We start from the raw sequence: 17,952 nt of genomic DNA, 5'->3' as shown, positions 1-17,952 counted from the left end.
ACTTCGGTAACATGAAATTAAGATTTTTCAAGTTTAGCATACAGTTGATGTTGACAGAGTTTTGCCAGAACTGAACGAACATGTTTGACGTGATCTCATTTTGAAGAGTATAGTAAGATGTCATCAATATAAACCAAAGTGCACACGTCTATTAGTTCCCGTAAGACATCATTCATAAAATACTGGAATGCAGTGGGAGCATTGCAAAGTCCAAAGGGCATTACCTGATCTTCATACAGGCCATACTTAGTACGAAAGGCAGTTTTCAATTTGTCTCCTTCCTTAACACGAACGAGATGGTATGCTCCCCTAAGGTCCAATTTAGTGTAGATTTGGGCATCCCTAACTTGATCTAGCAGTTCCGGAATTAGAGGCAATGGATAACGATTTTTTACGGTGATTTGGTTCAGTGCGCGATAGTCGATGCAAGTTCTCAAGTCCCCTTCCTTCTTTGGTACGAAGAATAAGGGACTGGCTGCCGGTGATTTAGACGGGCGGATAAACCCGTTAGCCAGGTACTGATCTAGATAAGATTTCAAATGGAGGTGTACTGGAGGTCCGAGTGAACTCTGACGTGCCCATGGGATCAGAGCTCGCCCTCGAGTACCTTAAGACAAGATAGCTGCACCTTGAGGTGGATGGGGTGCTGGGTTCACATACTCCAACACCAATCAATAAGGACAACTCAATGATTCAGCAAAGAGACTGTAAAGTTCATCAAGTTTTATTTCATGCAATGCCGACACAGAGCACAAACAGCATCGTGGTCAAGTACACGGACTCCACCACCCCAGGTTCAAAAAGGAGCTCCCTCTTATAGCTCTAAGAGGGAGCATCCTGCCCCCACTCTACCTACACAGGTCTAGGCAACCTCATCCTTAAGTGTTCGATCACCGGGCAATTATTTTTTAATTGAACTAAACCTTCAAAAATGAAATACAATCTGACGCACATTCTTACTTTTTCCCGGTGCCCTGCAGCTGGAACCTTTAGATACATTTCCAGACAAGGCCCAATTAGTTGTCTGGATTCAACACATTCGTCTACTTTCTGACAACATGGTAGCCTTGAATGTTTCAACTTCATAATAACCTCATAATACACGCTCTGAACCATTACTTAATTTCACTCATTTTAGCCACATTTTTAGTTACATGCATTTCCAGTAAAAGGCATTTGTCAGAGCTCTTTTCTGTCTGTGTACAGAAAACCTTATTATCCATTCTGTGCTTTGCCACCTTACCACATCATGATAAAGACATTTTCAACCTTATAAACATGACGCCCTTTTGACTACTAGTCTATACTAACATTATGAATACCATTTTCACATAATTACAACACCAAATCAGTCCATACAAATTTCTCTGTTCAGCTTTAAGTGGGCGGGCTGCCCCCTACAGCATTCAGCATTCAGTTGTTGATACCCTATCTTCATCTCAGCTCCTCCATTACACACCCCCGTCTTTAAAGTTCTTTGTTTGTAAAAACAATAACTATTAACCAAATCTGTGTTTGCTCTCCTTACTTACTTATCTAAACACATCCTATCACAATCTTACAATTTGTCATATACTAATGTATTGTTATTCTTAAAACAAAACATGTGTGTGTCATCTTCTTCCATTTAAGCCCCATTTCCTGTAATCATCTGCTTTAAACTAACTGTATGCCTCGGATAATTTCACAGCCATTGTGAGACTCGAGAGGTTGGTCAAGCTTTGAGGTAACCCATTCGGCCATTGTCTCTTTGTATGTCATACTTTGTCTGCAACTCCCACCCCAACAAAATACAAACCCTCCTTGATCTTCTTCTCCCCATGCATATAGATATCGTTTTCACTGTGTCCTTCTCTCTTTTTCACACTCTTTCTTCTTCCGTATCTTCCGCTTTACTCGTCTTTAGTTTGGCGTTAGTGGACCATCTGTGTCCTGTCGCCTTTTGCTTTCCTTTGAGCTGTTTTCACAGTCGGTCTCCCAGGTTCCTTTGATGCTTAGACCAGGAGTCCATTGTTTTTTTTTCTTCACAAGAAGTTCAATTTTACCAGAGTGTCTCTCTTTCAAACGGGTTCATTGTTCAATGAGTCCAAAAGAGGGGACGTTTCAGCATGGGGACGCAGGGTTGGGGGAGTCTGTTTGCAGAAACAATTCAGCGTCAGGCTTTCACTGGGTTTCTCTACGACCTCCCTCTTTCCTCATGCGGTTCAATGTTAATTTCCTAAGGCATACAGGTCCACCGACGTATATCTGAAATATAAAATGGAATGAGTTTCCTTTGTAAAATAAACATGTCTCTTATATTTAACATATTTCCTACCAACCCAATTCCTTAAAACCCCTCTTCTCCACTTTGGCTCTCATATCATACTGCCTAAGAATCGCAAGGTATTCCCTCTTGCTGGACACCCCTGCCTCCTCAACAAGGCTACAAAACATTTTAATTTAAATATTGCCTTTTTGTGGGTCATTTTCACAATTCAACCAAAATACCCCCCATTCCTAGCTCTGTGTCAGCCGGCTACAACTGGAATTTGTTTACACGCTGTCCTTTATGGGACACATTTTTCCCCTTCCGGGTGCCACATGCAACCCTAAGGAGACAAAACAATTAAAGAAAGACGTCTTCTTCTTTTCTGCTCTTCTAGGCACGTCCGTAGTAGATGACATAAACGTCCATGGGGATCCCCGTCGTCTGTAGATAGTCAAATTAGAGACAAAAGTCATTTGGGCACTGGCAAGGGGTCAGGTTTTCTTTCCAATTTCAACCCCTTTCCTCCTTTTCTGCCATACAATACTCTCTGGATCATTCTCCCCTATTCGTTGGTGCACATAAACAACTATTTTCCAACCACCCAGCGGGATACTTAGTATAGGCTTGGTTCTTTGCTCAGCTTAGCTGCACATTCTTGCTGGTTAGCTGCACATTCTTCCTCAGCTCAGCAGCCATTCTTCCTTTTCTTTTCTTGTGGTTAGTTGGACCATGGCCTATGCTTGTGGTTTGTGTTCATCCTATGGAGATAAAACAGAGGCATTTCGCTGCACATTGTCCCTGCCTAACTTAATCTAGCCTACCCGTTTTCCAAGACTATGGCACCAATTCTTACTACGTGCCTCCATTTTTATCGTTCCCATCAATGTTTGCCTCTTCCAATGATTGCATAACTCTATCATAACAATCCTTTTGACATTATGAACACGAAAATGATTACTCACCTTCAATTTTACTTCTGTTTTCTGTGGTTGTCTGAAATGGCCATGTTATCATCTATTTTCTACTCTTTCCACACCTGATTATACCTATCCTGGGAAAACCAGCTATCTCTTGAAGACATTGTCAGGGTAATTCATAGAATTTCGCAGAAAAGTGTTGCAAGCGGCTGGCGCAGAGTGTCCGCGTGCGATTGTCTGCGCCAGGCACGTGCGCTAAAACCTATTTCCGCGCACAGCGTATTCATGGATTTTAGGCTCCCAAACCAGCCGTGGCGCAGAGAATCGCAGCGACCCTACAGCAGCGCCAGTAACGCCCCCAAGAACGCCCTCACGCAAGGAAAAGCCATCAAAATCGCTAAATCATCGCAAAGGGCTGCGCTAACCCTGGACCAGTTCACCGGGCTGGCAAACAGCAAACGCCAAGCGGGGAACGTGTATTTCAGGGGTGCGCGGGAAGTTCCACACGCGATTGGCCCCGTGCAAGCAGGGTACGTGTATTTCAGGGGTGCGCGGGAAGTTCCACACGCGATTTCATCAGGGTACGTGTATTTCAGGGGTGCGCGGGAAGTTCCACACGCGATTGTCCCAGTGCGAGCAGGGTACGTGTATTCCATGGGTGCGCGGGAAGTTCCACACGCGATTTCATCAGAGTACGTGTATTCCAGGGGTGCGCGGGAAGTTCCACACGCGAATGGGCCAGTGCGAGCAGGGTACGTGTATTCCATGGGTGCGCGGTAAGTTCCACACGCGATTTCAGCAGGGTACGTGTATTTCAGGGGTGCGCGGGAAGTTCCACACGCGAATGGGCCAGTGCGAGTAGGGTACGTGTATTTCAGGGGTGCGCGGGAAGTTCCACACGCGATTGGCCCCGTGCAAGCAGGGTACGTGTATTTCAGGGGTGCGCGGGAAGTTCCACACGCGATTACAGCAGGGTACGTGTATTCCAGGGGTGCGCGGGAAGTTCCACATGCGATATCAGCAGGGTACGTGTATTCCAGGGGTGCGCGGGAAGTTCCACACGCGATTTCAGCAGGGTACGTGTATTTCAGGGGTGCGCGGGAAGTTCCACACGCGATTTCAGCAGGGTATGTGTATTTCAGGGGTTCTGGGGAGTACTACACGTGAATTGGCCGTGTGGGTCCTCCCAGGTGTACGCTCCACAACCTCCACGGCCCCTGCAGGCAGCCCACACCACGGGGGACCACCCTGCACCCCTGCTCATGTCCCGCAGGCAGCCCATCCACCATGGGCATGCCCCCCAGCCAACCCACATGTCACCTTGCACTACTGATCAACAATGCATGTCTCCCACCACCCCCACCCCCCAGCAGTGCAGGGGCACCCTCCACCAGGCCTCCACTCATGTCTCCCACCCACCCCCACCCCCCAGCCACCATGGGCACCCTCCACCAGGCCCCCACTCATGTCTCCCACCACCCCCCCACCATCCAGGGGCAGCCTCCACCAGGCCCCCACTCATGTCTCCCACCCACCCCCACCCCCCAGCCACCATGGGCACCCTCCACCAGGCCCCCACTCATGTCTCCCACCACCCCCACCCCCCAGCAGTGCAGGGGCACCCTCCACCAGGCCCCCACTCATGTCTCCCACCACCCCCACCCCCCAGCCACCATGGGCAGCCTCCACCAGATCCACTCATGTCTCCCACCCACCCCCACCCCCCAGCAGTGCAGGGGCAGTCTCCACCAGGCCCCCACCCATGTCTCCCACCACCCCCACCCCCCAGCAGTGCAGGGGCAGCCTCCACCAGGCCCCCACTCATGTCTCCCACCCACCCCCACCCCCCAGCAGTGCAGGGGCAGCACCACCAGGCCCCCACTCATGTCCCCCTGCACCCCCACCCCCCAGCCACCATGGGCATCCTCCACCAGGCCCCCACTCATGTCTCCCACCCACCCCCACCCCCCAGCCACCATGGGCAGCCTCCACCAGGCCTCCACTCATGTCTCCCACCCACCCCCACCCCCCAGCAGTGCAGGGGCAGCACCACCAGGCCCCCACTCATGTCCCCCTGCACCCCCACCCCCAGCCACCATGGGCACCCTCCACCAGGCCCCCACTCATGTCTCCCACCCACCCCCACCCCCCAGCCACCATGGGCACCCTCCACCAGGCCCCCACTCATGTCTCCCACCCACCCCCACCCCCCAGCCACCATGGGCACCCTCCACCAGGCCTCCACTCATGTCTCCCACCCACCCCCTCCCCCCAGCCACCATGGGCACCCCCCACCAGGCCCCCACTCATGTCTCCCACCCCCCCACGCCCCAGCAGTGCAGGGCCAGCACCACCAGGCCCCCACTCATGTCTCCCATCCACCCCCACCCCCCATCCACCATGGGCAGCCCCCACCAGGCCCCCACTCATGTCTCCCACCCCCTCACCCCCAGCATCCAGGGGCATCCTCCACCAGGCCCCCACTCATGTCTCCCACCCACCCCCGCCCCCCAGCCACCATGGGCAGCCCCCACCAGGCCCCCACTCATGTCTCCCACCACCCCCACCACCAAGCGGTGCAGGGGCACCCTCCACCAGGCCCCCACCCATGTCTCCCACCCACCCCCACCCCCCAGCCACCATGGGCAGCCCCCACCAGGCCCCCACTCATGTCTCCCACCACCCCCACCCCCCAGGAGTGCAGGGGCACCCTCCACCAGGCCCCCACCCATGTCTTTAAACAAACTACAATGGGAGGAATGAAAAAAAGATAAGCTGCATGTCCGTCTCAACAAATAAAACCACCAAATCCTAATCCAAAAAAATGTTGTCCAAAGTCAAATGAAAAATAAAATCAATCACATGAAGAACTATGTACAAAACATCCAAGGGTCCATGAGCCCAACTGAACAAAGGAAACCTACAAAAAACCCTAACTAAAATGCAACTATATACAAAAAGTGGAGCAGTGTCCGTCGACTCCAAATCATAAGAACAAACAAAGGAAACCTAAAACTAAAGAACTATATACAAAGGCGGCGGCCAAGTCCAGCGGCTCAGTCCGTGGTGTTCCGGGCCAGGGCATCATCGAACTCCTGTTCGATGTCCCGGAGGCGGTCCAGTTCCATGGCCCAGAGGGTCCGCAGGGACGACGCCGTGTCCTCCTCCAACCCCCTGCGGATTGCCTCGAGGCACTCGGCCCGCCTCAGGGCCCTCCGCATGGAGTTCTCCGCCCTGACCATTGGAAGCCGCGCCTCTTCCACCCGCCGCCGCTCCGCACCTATGGCGTGGCCCAACCGCTGCCACACGGAAGACACTCTCTGTCCTGGGTCCTCCTGCCCTCCGGCCGATGCCTGCCCCTCCGATGTCGAAGGCCCCGAGCCTTCATAGCTCCCACCATGTTGCTGCTGCTGCTCTGCCTCTGCCCGTGCACTGCCTCCTGCTGCCTGCACATCCTCCGCCGGCTGGGGTGCAGTCGTAGATGTGGCCACCCCTGCTGGACGTCCGACTCCCGACTGTGGCAGGGATGCCTCCTCCACCAGCCTGGCCGCACCGTCAGAGGCAGCTCCACAGGGCACCCAGGTGACTGATGGGTGGGAAGATGGCACAGAGGACGACTGGCGCGTAGGGGGTCCAGTTGAGGAGGGGGTCGGAGCAAGCCCCATCAGACGGAGGAATCCGGCCTGGGTGACCTGTCCCAGCAGGCTGACGTGGTCAACGAGCCATTCGAGATGACGTGCAGTCTCTCCATGAAAAGACTGCAGGTCACCTCGCATGGCCCGTTGACGCAACGCCACACCAGCCAGGACAGGCTCAACCCGGACCTGGATGGCCACGTCCGCAGGCAGAGGAAGGCCAGTTGACGTCAGCTCATCCCCTGCCTGAAAACGGGTCTGGACGTAGGCATCCCTGCTGGTGCAAGATGATGCAGGGACAGGATCGGGGACAGGATTGCACACAGGCACCTCCGCGGCGGCCTGTGCTGCCTCCTGTCCCTGGTCCTGCACTGCACCACTAGCACCAGTGGGATCCCCACCTCCAGACCCCGTCTCTGGTGCTTGCACGGCCTCCTCCTCCACCAAACCCCCCACCAACCTGGATGACTCCGTGCCATCTTCCCCTGTTGGGCCCTGTGGGGTCCCAGCTGCCCCTTCTGCTGCCGAGGAGTCCAACTCCAACCTCCGCCTCTTGGACCTCCCCCCGGCAGCTGCGGCCTGGGACGCGGCACCGGACTCCTCACTCCCCGACGAGATGACAACACGGGAGGGGAGCCGGGCCTTGCGTCTCCGGCTGGCGGTGGGATCCCCGCCGCTGTGCTCCACAGCACCTTCTCCGCCCTCTTCATCAGTTGACGCTGCAGACAGGGAGAAACAAAACACAGGCATCAGGGCACTGTACAATGGACACATACACACATGACAGTTGTACATGAGTGGCATTGGCAAACCTCAGACATGTCATCACAATCCCCAACACACATGTCATTACAACTCGCACACATGAGCCATACCACAGCCATATCGCAACTGCCACCACCATCCCTACACATACAACTGCATGAGCAGCCAAAGGGGAGCCAGACATCACATGCAACACAGGAAGTGCACCACACATGTACATACATCACCACACTTGCATGCATGTGTACACCTCTGCCAAGTGTCGCAGTGTTCAGACGGGCATCCATGTCACATCTGCCAATCAGGCTTCCACATATCGCTGTCACATGCATCCATGTTGCATCACTGTTGCACCCTTGTCAAATACACACACATGCACATGTACACAGTGCTCATACATGCAGCCGAAAACAACATACATGCGTGACATCACGGACATGTCTACTTACATACACATTCATCCAAACATGTGTGCACACACAACTGCATTTGGCATGCAAGCCTACACACACAAGCACCATCCATGTCTCACACATTACAGCCCTCGCATGTGTCAGCCCCACGGCCCTGTACACCCCCACCCATACTCGACCCCATACAAACAGATGTGCAACCTGCACACTACCGAATAATCACCACACGCACTGCTCACAATCAGGATGCATGTACACTCACCGCTCGACTCCAGACGGGTCTGCTTCTCTAGGACCTGGACGTGGAGCGCTGGGGATATGCGTTCCGTGACCCTCATCTGTTCTTCCGACAAGTGGCCCCGGCGCCCCTTGGCATCCGCTGCCTTCAAGAGGCGCCGGGCCTTGTTCAGGGTCCTGGACCTGTAGTCCTCCCAGCGCTTCCTGACATGTTGTAAGTCCCGGACTGCCACCCCCTCCGCGTTGATGGCAGTCACGATGTCAGTCCAGATCCGAGTCCGTCCTTCCTTGTCGGCGCGGGAACTTCCAAAGAGGGCATCATACTGCCCCAGGACTTGCTCCACCAGGACACCAACTTCGGTGGCACTGAAGCTGGTGCCCCTCTGCCCGGGGGTTGTCAGTGGTCACAGATGGTGTTTGCCCCGACATGACAACCCCAGAGGCAGGAGTGGGTGGGCAACTGGGTCCTGGGGCTGGGCTGTGGAGCGATGGAATCCCAGTCGGGAGTCTTCAGTTCCAGCAGGGGTGGTCACAGCAACAGCACCCCTGGCTGATGTGCAGGCAGCAAATGGCAGTGCACGTGGGCAGCAGGCAGTCAGGCAGCAGCAGATGGCAGGTGGGAGTGTGCTCGGGGCTCTGGGGGGCAGTAGTTCGGCCTTCTGGGCAGGAGCGTGGTCTTCCGTGTGCTTACGCGTGGCCAGCTTGATACGGAGTGATTTGGCACGTGAAAATCCTGCACGTCAGCGTGAAAATCGAGGAAAGGCCCTTAGCGCGTAAGCGCGTCAGCACGCATACGCGATTCTATTGGACCAAAGGCACTCAGCGCGTAAGCGCGTCAGCACGCATACGCGATTCTATTGGACCAAAGGCACTCAGCGCGTAAACGCGTCGGCAGCGTATGCGCGTCTATGAAGTCACGTGCACGTTGAATTGGGCACACGTTTGAAAATGTTGCGTGTGAAAAAAATGAAAGACACGTCCGAGTGTCAAAGCGTGTAATTGGTGGGAATGGGCCTTGCGCGTACACGCGGCAGCGACAAAGCGTGTAATTGGTGGAAATTGCCCTACACGCGGCAGTGACAAAGCGTGTAATTGGTGGAAATGGCTCTACACGCAGAAGTGACAAAGCGTGTAATTGGTGGAAATGGCCCTACACGCAGAAGTGACAAAGCGTGTAATTGGTGGAAATGGCCCTAGCGCGTACACGCCGCGTAAGTGACGCTGGACGTGTGGGCCTGTATAAAAGGTACGTGTAGAACACCATTTCCTTGTACGTGCTTTTCGTGGAGAGCGAGTGGGTGAATTCTGTACTTCTTGTCGTTTCACACGCGATTTACTTCACGGCGTTTCAAGTTCGTATTCCCTGTTACCTTTGACAGCTTTTTCTCTTTTTTCTCTTTTACTGGTTTACCTGGGCCTGTTCCCTCAAACAGTGTTCCCTTCTACTGTTGTCCTGTCTCCTCAGACAGCGTACAAATCTTCTTTTGGCGGGGGTGTTGCCAACCAAACGCGCTCCTTTTTCACGCTCTTTTACCTGGCAGACGGTGAGTCACGCACGTATCTAACATCTGTGCTTGCCCCGTGTGTAGCCTACCCCTTCAGAGGTCATTCTAGGCTGCGTGTGACACGCATACCTTCATTCTTGTGTTACTGGGTGCCACAGCGTAGTGCAGGTTTTTCTTTCTGCACACGTGGTCTAGGAGGGGTTGCGTGCACGTCATCTCCCTTTTTTGGGGCTCCTGTGCGTAGCGTGACCCGTCATCTTTCCCCAGGGGTTACATTCAGCCTTGCTAGAGCACTAGGGTACAATTACCATCTGGTACCCAACCCCTTTGACCCCCAATTGCCCAGGACAATAGTTTACAGCCACTCCCATACGCACATTAACATCAGTGCCATGGCTGGGAGGCGAGGATTCCGTAAGGGTGGCAAAGGTGGAAGAGCCACAAGTGGTGGCCGTGGTGGATCCGGTAGGGGACGTGGTCGTTACTTGCAGGATGAGCCTGTCCCCCCATGTGTGGAGGACCAGTCAAGGGCACCCATAATCCCCCCCCCTCCCGTTGAGGCTGATGTGGCTGACACCATCCATGCTCAGCCCTTGTTGGACCAGCCCATTGTGGCACCAGACCTGGCTGACTCCATGGCTGACTTCCAGGTCAGCAGGCCTATGACACGTGCGCTGGTGCACGTTGATGTCATCATGCCAAGTGCATCTGGGGCAGCAAGGTCATCTGCTGCCCCAAGTAGGCAGGGCGGAGAGGCTGCAGGGGCAGCTGCGGCTCCATCCACCCCAGCTCTCACACACCCAGCCAGGACAGTGTCGGTCCTAGTCCATCCTGCTGACATTCCCCCTGACACCATTACACTTGAACCAATGCCTGCACCAACTCCCATGCTGAGTGTGCAATCCCACACTCCTGATACAGAGTCCACCAGGGCTCCTGCCCCTAGTGTCCAGAGCGGCGCAGGATACTCAGGATCACCACCACCTTCCAAGCGGAAGAGGAAGAGTGCTCGTCCGGCACAGGCTGATGCCCCAGACACGGCTACACAGTCCGGCCCGTCCAGGAAGCCCAGCTTCACGGATGACGAACTGAATGCACTTGTCGAGTATGTTTCCGCACATGATAACGAGATGGTCATTGTTGCAGGATCCAAGACCACACCTGCACAACGCCAGGCACACTGGCAGACCGTTGCGGACATCGTAAGTGCCCTTGGAATCGTGAGGCGCACAGCCAATGATTGCTATAAGCGCTGGAATGACCTAAAGCGCAGGGCAAAGAGTAAGCTGGCCTCAAGTCATGCCGCAAGCCTAGTGACTGGAGGTGGGTCTCCAGTAGTAGACATGGAACTCACTCCACATGAGTCAGTCGCTGGGACCTACGTCACGGAGGAACAGATCCAAGGCGTGGGAGATCTGCCTGATTACGAGGCATTGTCCGGTGAGTGCACATGCATGTGTGTGTCATCCATGTGCATGGTGTGTGTGTGAGGGCTTCTGTTTGTGTGCCAGGTGAGAGTGTGTGCGCCTGAGTCGTATGGGTCAGCCATGTGCTTCATGCAATACATCCTGCGCAGCTGCATTAGGCCATAGCAGTATCCCTTCTGCCAACAGTAGACATCTAGCCCAACTGCACGCCAGTTGCCCTTGAAGTGTCACCTTGCCACAACATTGTTGCTTATTTTTCACTGTTCATTCAGGCAGATTGTTTGCATTCCACCACTTTTACTAGGCATTTCGCAGTCCTCTAATCACATGTCTGGCATGGCTATGGTAAAGTGGAGTGACTTTGTTACCTGGATATCATTTGTTCACACATGTCCCTGTGCAACTGGACCATTTTGGACTGGCATCTCCAGGTGAAAAATCTGACCGGTTTGAATTAGAAAAGCTATTACATGCGGGAACTGGACTGAATGAATAGGTGCTGCCCTCCTCTCCATCTTCACTCAATAGCAATGGTACATGCCATCTGTGTGATGGCATGTGTGTTTCACCTGCCAATCACAGGCCAATGTGTGATGCCACTGCCAGGCAGCATGCAGAAAATGTGTTCATCTTCCATCTTGGTGTCATCAGTGTGTGCCATTTGCCTGCCCTTCATATGCAGTGAGGGTGCATGCATGGGAGGGTTTTAGTCATGTGGGACATGTGTCAATCAAGTACTGGTTCTCTTGCTTCTCAGCCCTCATTGTGTGCCATGGTGCTAATGCCTGTTTCCATTTCTTTGTTTTTATGTCTTTGCAGGGGAAGACGCACCTGATACTGCTGGGGTTGTGGAGATGGTGCAGACCCAGGAGGGGTCCGAGGGCCGACCAACCACCAGTGAGGGACGTGGTGTGGTGGTGGGTGAGAACCCACAAGTGCTGCAGGTCGTGCTCTCAAGGGGTGTCTCTGGCTGCACCTCCCCCGAGCTGTACTCAGGTGTTGATTCGGATGATGAGACCTACGTGCCGTCGCAGGTGAGTGTTCCAGGGAGGGATTCTGTTCTGTCCCACCCACCTGCACCAGGGTCAGAACCCTCAATGGGGATTTCAGTGTTGGCAGCTACGCCTTTGGTGGTTACGGATGCAGGGTCACACTCCGCGACATCTGATCCTGTTCCTGGGCCAGCAGATCAGAGGGGGAATGCAGTCCTGCAGCCTCAGGCAGTGCCGGCACAGCAAGGCGCACTTCGCCTTGCCCCAGACAGGTGTGGTGCCCGCCGACGTGGTGGCCGTACGCCACCTGGCAATACCGCATGGGAGCAATCCATTTACGGTATGGCAACCCAACAGGCAGCATCATCCGAGATGATGGCTCAGGCCATGGATAGGATGGCCACTTCCATTGTCCCCCCTGAAAGGCTGATGGAGCGACTACAGCAGGCAACCGACTCCATCTGCCAGTCACACAGGGAGGACATGTTGGCGTCCAACAGGGACAGGCGGGCGGCACTGGCGACTCTGCAGGAGGCCATCTCCATAGAGTCCCAGGGCCACAGGGAAGCCCTGAGGCAGGAGCTCCTTCACCTCAGGACGACTCTTGTTGAGCTTGAGGCTTCAACACACCAAAGGACAGAACAGCAGCTGGAGCGTCTCACCCGTACGCTCTCAGCTGAGATGCAGGCAACGAGGGCGGAGGTCCGGGCATCCCGTGAGTTGTTGCATAGGGACCTCCGCACACTCATCCTCCAGAACCAGACCTACCACACCCGCATGCTTGCAGCCATGGAGGAGCAGACTAGGGCCTTGCGTGGGCTGCCTCCCATAGTGCAACCACCTCCGGATGCAGCTGCACAGGGTGATAATAGCGACAGCACTGATACTCCCACAATAGGGTAGCCGTGTGGGCCATGAGCCCCTGGAGGTGTTTTTTTTCCCCAGGATCCACACAGGTGGGTTTTGGTGTGCACCCTGTCCTCGGACCTCCTGGGTGGCCTCCCAAACCCCCCCGGGCCCATCAATGGCCATTTTTGATTTTTATTTTGATTTTTATTTTTATTTTTATTTTTAAATTTATTTTTCCCAATTTTTTTGGGACAATTTGTTGCCTTCCGTGGTTCCTGTGGGCATACGCTGCATTGTGGCTGGGCACATGCAGGCTTGTCATGTATTTGGTTCAGATGCTTGGGTTTGAGTCACACACACCCCTCCTGCTTCCCGTTTCCATGGGCTTGCAAAGGGTGTGCCCAAGTGACATTGACGTACATGGTGACATTGGACTCCCACTACATGTGTGGGTAGTCTAGTCAATACTGTGTATACATTCCTAGTGCATATTGCTGTTGTGTTGTACACTGCATGTTGCATTGATGTGTAACTCATCATCTGTGTCTACCTCCCAATTTGCAGGTCCCTTCCTCATGTCTACACAAGGCCCTCTAGTTTGGAGATGGGGTACATGTTGGCAGCAGTGCACCTACTACTCTACATGGCGCCAACACTGCACAGTTGGTAGTGGTGGGAGTGCAGGCATTTCCAGGTGGTGAGACTACTAATTTATTACATTTGTGATGTCATGTTAATGGTAGTACCTGCTCAAGTTTGTTGTTGGTCCTGCATTACTGTGAGCATTTCAGGTGTTGCAAGTTCAAATTAGGGACACTGTACATTGTGACACTAGTGTCATGTTGTGGGGATTACTTTGTTTACCTGCAAATGGCATGACATGGCACGGTGTGTCGTGTGGCGGTGCTGGGGATGGGTTGGCTGACATGGCACTGTCCTCTTGTTGCATTTTGCAAGTGGGTATTCATTTTAGCTGCTTGGATGCGTTTCTTCACAAAACTGCATTGGTGGTGTCTGTGTGGGTAGGGATGCACACATTGTAACACTTCCAGGTGAACAATCTCAGGCTGATATGGTTTTCACGGTTGATTCTCCAGACATTCTGGATCAGTGTCAGGTTGAGTCATCATTGATTGTCAGATGGAATGTGCCAGGGCAGTGTGCACTCCACAGGGGTGTGATTACTATGTGAAGTAATTAGCCACTAGCTGTGTACGGGCTGCCTCCCCCCGTGCCCTTTCCCCTCCCATGCGCAGCGGCTGTGCATGTGGTTGGGGATGTGGGGCCACCACCATGTCCACGGCCAGGCCCCGGCGTGTTGCAACGTTGTGCAGGACACATGCTGCCACTATGATCCTGCACACTACTGGGGGAGCGTACAACAGCTGCCCGCCAGAACGGTCAAGGGAGCGAAAGCGTGACTTTAGCACTCCGAATGTGCGCTCCACTATGCCCCGGGTTGTAATGTGGGCAGTGTTATATCTTACCTGGGGTGGCGTGGTGGGGTTCCGAATTGGCGTCATCATGTGGGGGCTGAGAGGGTAGGCACTGTCCCCTGTGGAGGTGGTGATTGGTATCATTGGTGGGGTTGTGACCTTGCTCAGTATCTGACATGCATGCATGTGCAGTGGCATTCATACTCACCAAGCAGCCATGTATCGCCATGCCGCCCAGCTTCTAGGTCCCGGCTTAGGGTGGACATTCGGTAAATGAAGCTGTCGTGGGTAGACCCGGGATAGTTGGCATATACTGAGGTGATGATTCCCTTGGCATTACATACTACCTGCACGTTGATGGAATGCCAGTGCTTGCGGTTCCTATAGATGTGCTCTGATGCCCTGGGGGGACGTAGAGCCACATGGGTGCAGTCGATGGCACCTAGCACTTTGGGGAATCGTGCCACACCGTAAAAATCGAGGGCGGCAGCATGCCTTTCTGCAGGTGTTCTGGGCAGGTATATGTGCCTGCAGACTGATGGGCGTGCAGTGATGATGTTCAAGACCTGGTGTAGGCAGCGTGACTGGGTGGCCTGTGATACCCCACCCACTATGGCACTTGTCCGCTGAAATGATCCAGTGGCTAAGAAGTGCAGTACATTCAGGACCTTCTCCAGGGGGCTGAGTGCTTGGGAGCACAGGGTGGGTGATGTGAGGTCATCCTCCCACTCACTCACCAGGTCCAGTATTATGTGTGGTGGAAACCTGTACCTCCCATACACCTGGTCATCAGGCATCCCGAAAAGGCTGGTTCTGGGTGTGAATATTCTGGCCCTGACTATCCTCCTCCTCCTCCTTTGGTAGCCCACGCCCACTGCTGCTAGGAACGGTATGTTCATCCTTGGTCTGAGCTTGTTATTTTGTTAGCGCGCAAATTTATGCGTTGCGCGTGTTGTAGGCGAGCGTGTGACCCGCGCACCCCTGTAATCCAGTACCCAGTCCAATAGCGTGTGGAAATTCCCGCGCACCCCGGGATACAGGTGCACTGACGTACTTGCGTGTGTAAGTGCCCGCGCACCCCTGATATACACGTACATAGGCCAATCGCGTGTACGCGCACTTTTGTCCAATTACACGCGATGACACTCTGACGTGCTGTCCAATTACACGCGATGACACTCTGACGTGCAGTCTTTCCACGTGTGCTCTGTCATCACGTGCTGTGTGGGAAACACCCGTGCGGGTCACGTCACAGACGCGCTTACGCGCTGAGGGCCTTTGGTCCAATAGAATCGCGTATGCGTGCTGACGCGCTTACGCGCTGAGTGCCTTTGGTCCAATAGAATCGCGTATGCGTGCTGACGCGCTTACGCGCTAAGGGCCTTTCCTCGATTTTCACGCTGACGTGCAGGATTTTCACGTGCCAAATCACTCCGTATCAAGCTGGCCACGCGTAAGCACACGGAAGACCACGCTCCTGCCCAGAAGGCCGAACTACTGCCCCCCAGAGCCCCGAGCACGCTCCCACCTGCCATCTGCTGCTGCCTGACTGCCTGCTGCCCACGTGCACTGCCATTTGCTGCCTGCACATCAGCCAGGGGTGCTGTTGCTGTGACCACCCCTGCTGGAACTGAAGACTCCCGACTGGGATTCCATCGCTCCACAGCCCAGCCCCAGGACCCAGTTGTCCAGCCACTCCTGCCTCTGGGGTTGTCATGTCGGGGCAAACACCATCTGTGACCACTGACAACCCCAGGCCAGAGAGGCAGAGGGGCACCAGCTTCAGTGCCACCGAAGTTGGTGTCCTGGTGGAGCAAGTCCTGGGGCAGTATGATGCCCTCTTTGGAAGTTCCCGCGCCGGCAAGAAAGGACGGACTCGGATCTGGACTGACATCGTGACTGCCATCAACGCGGAGGGGGTGGCAGTCCGGGACTTACAACATGTCAGGAAGCGCTGGGAGGACTACAGGTCCAGGACCCTGAACAAGGCCCGGCGCCTCTTGAAGGCAGCGGATGCCAAGGGGCGCCGGGGCCACTTGTCGGAAGAACAGATGAGGGTCCTGGAACGCATATCCCCAGCGCTCCACGTCCAGGTCCTAGAGAAGCAGACCCGTCTGGAGTCGAGCGGTGAGTGTACATGCATCCTGATTGTGAGCAGTGCGTGTGGTGATTATTCGGTAGTGTGCAGGTTGCACATCTGTTTGTATGGGGTCGAGTATGGGTGGGGGTGTACAGGGCCGTGGGGCTGACACATGCGAGGGCTGTAATGTGTGAGACATGGATGGTGCTTGTGTGTGTAGGCTTGCATGCCAAATGCAGTTGTGTGTGCACACATGTTTGGATGAATGTGTATGTAAGTAGACATGTCCGTGATGTCACGCATGTATGTTGTTTTCGGCTGCATGTATGAGCACTGTGTACATGTGCATGTGTGTGTATTTGACAAGGGTGCAACAGTGATGCAACATGGATGCATGTGACAGCGGTATGTGGACGCCTGATTGGCAGATGTGACATGGATGCCCGTCTGAACACTGCGACACTTGGCAGAGGTGTACACATGCATGCAAGTGTGGTGGTGTATGTACATGTGTGGTGCACTTCCTGTGTTGCATGTGATGTCTGGCTCCCCTTTGGCTGCTCATGCAGTTGTATGTGTAGGGATGGTGGTGGCAGTTGCGATATGGCTGTGGTATGGCTCATGTGTGCGAGTTGTAATGACATGTGTGTTGGGGATTGTGATGACATGTCTGAGGTTTGCCAATGCCACTCATGTGCAACTGTCATGTGTGTATGTGTCCATTGTACAGTGCCCTGATGCCTGCGTTTTGTTTCTCCCTGTCTGCAGTGTCAACTGATGAAGAGGGCGGAGAAGGTGCTTTGGAGACGCAAGGCCCGGCTCCCCTCCCGTGTTGTCATCTCGTCGGGGAGTGAGGAGTCCGGTGCCGCGTCCCAGGCCGCAGCTGCCGGGGGGAGGTCCAAGAGGCGGAGGTTGGAGTTGGACTCCTCGGCAGCAGAAGGGGCAGCTGGGACCCCACAGGGCCCAACAGGGGAAGATGGCACGGAGTCATCCAGGTTGGTGGGGGGTTTGGTGGAGGAGGAGGCCGTGCAAGCACCAGAGACGGGGTCTGGAGGTGGGGATCCCACTGGTGCTAGTGGTGCAGTGCAGGACCAGGGACAGGAGGCAGCACAGGCTGCCGCGGAGGTGCCTGTGTGCAATCCTGTCCCCGATCCTGTCCCTGCATCATCTTGCACCAGCAGGGATGCCTACGTCCAGACCCGTTTTCAGGCAGGGGATGAGCTGACGTCAACTGGCCTTCCTCTGCCTGCGGACGTGGCCATCCAGGTCCGGGTTGAGCCTGTCCTGGCTGGTGTGGCGTTGCGTCAACGGGCCATGCGAGGTGACCTGCAGTCTTTTCATGGAGAGACTGCACGTCATCTCAAATGGCTCGTTGACCATGTCAGCCTGCTGGGACAGGTCACCCAGGCCGGATTCCTCCGTCTGATGGGGCTTGCTCCGACCCC

The 17,952-nt window shown here is 54.5% G+C and overlaps 1 protein-coding gene and 1 long non-coding RNA gene across 3 annotated transcripts in view; one reads left to right on the top strand and one right to left on the bottom strand.

The window, feature by feature from the left end:
- The window catches only part of LOC138450539 (interferon-induced transmembrane protein 1-like), a 284,430-nt gene that overhangs the window by 169,697 nt on the left and 96,781 nt on the right, over positions 1–17,952 (top strand). The gene's annotated exons all lie outside the window — the stretch shown is intronic.
- The window catches only part of LOC138450555 (uncharacterized), a 212,474-nt gene continuing 195,244 nt past the window's right edge, over positions 723–17,952 (bottom strand). For both annotated transcript variants that reach the window (XR_011260187.1, XR_011260186.1), the window contains exon 4: positions 723–2,247. This is a non-coding gene — a long non-coding RNA (uncharacterized lncRNA). The remainder of the gene's footprint in view (positions 2,248–17,952) is intronic.

Source organism: Ambystoma mexicanum, chromosome 1p, assembly GCF_040938575.1.
Source record: "Ambystoma mexicanum isolate Mex_15411 chromosome 1p, UKY_AmexF1_1, whole genome shotgun sequence".
In the NCBI taxonomy this organism is placed as follows: Eukaryota; Metazoa; Chordata; class Amphibia; order Caudata; family Ambystomatidae; genus Ambystoma; species Ambystoma mexicanum.
This window is presented reverse-complemented; position numbering and strand designations above follow the sequence as displayed.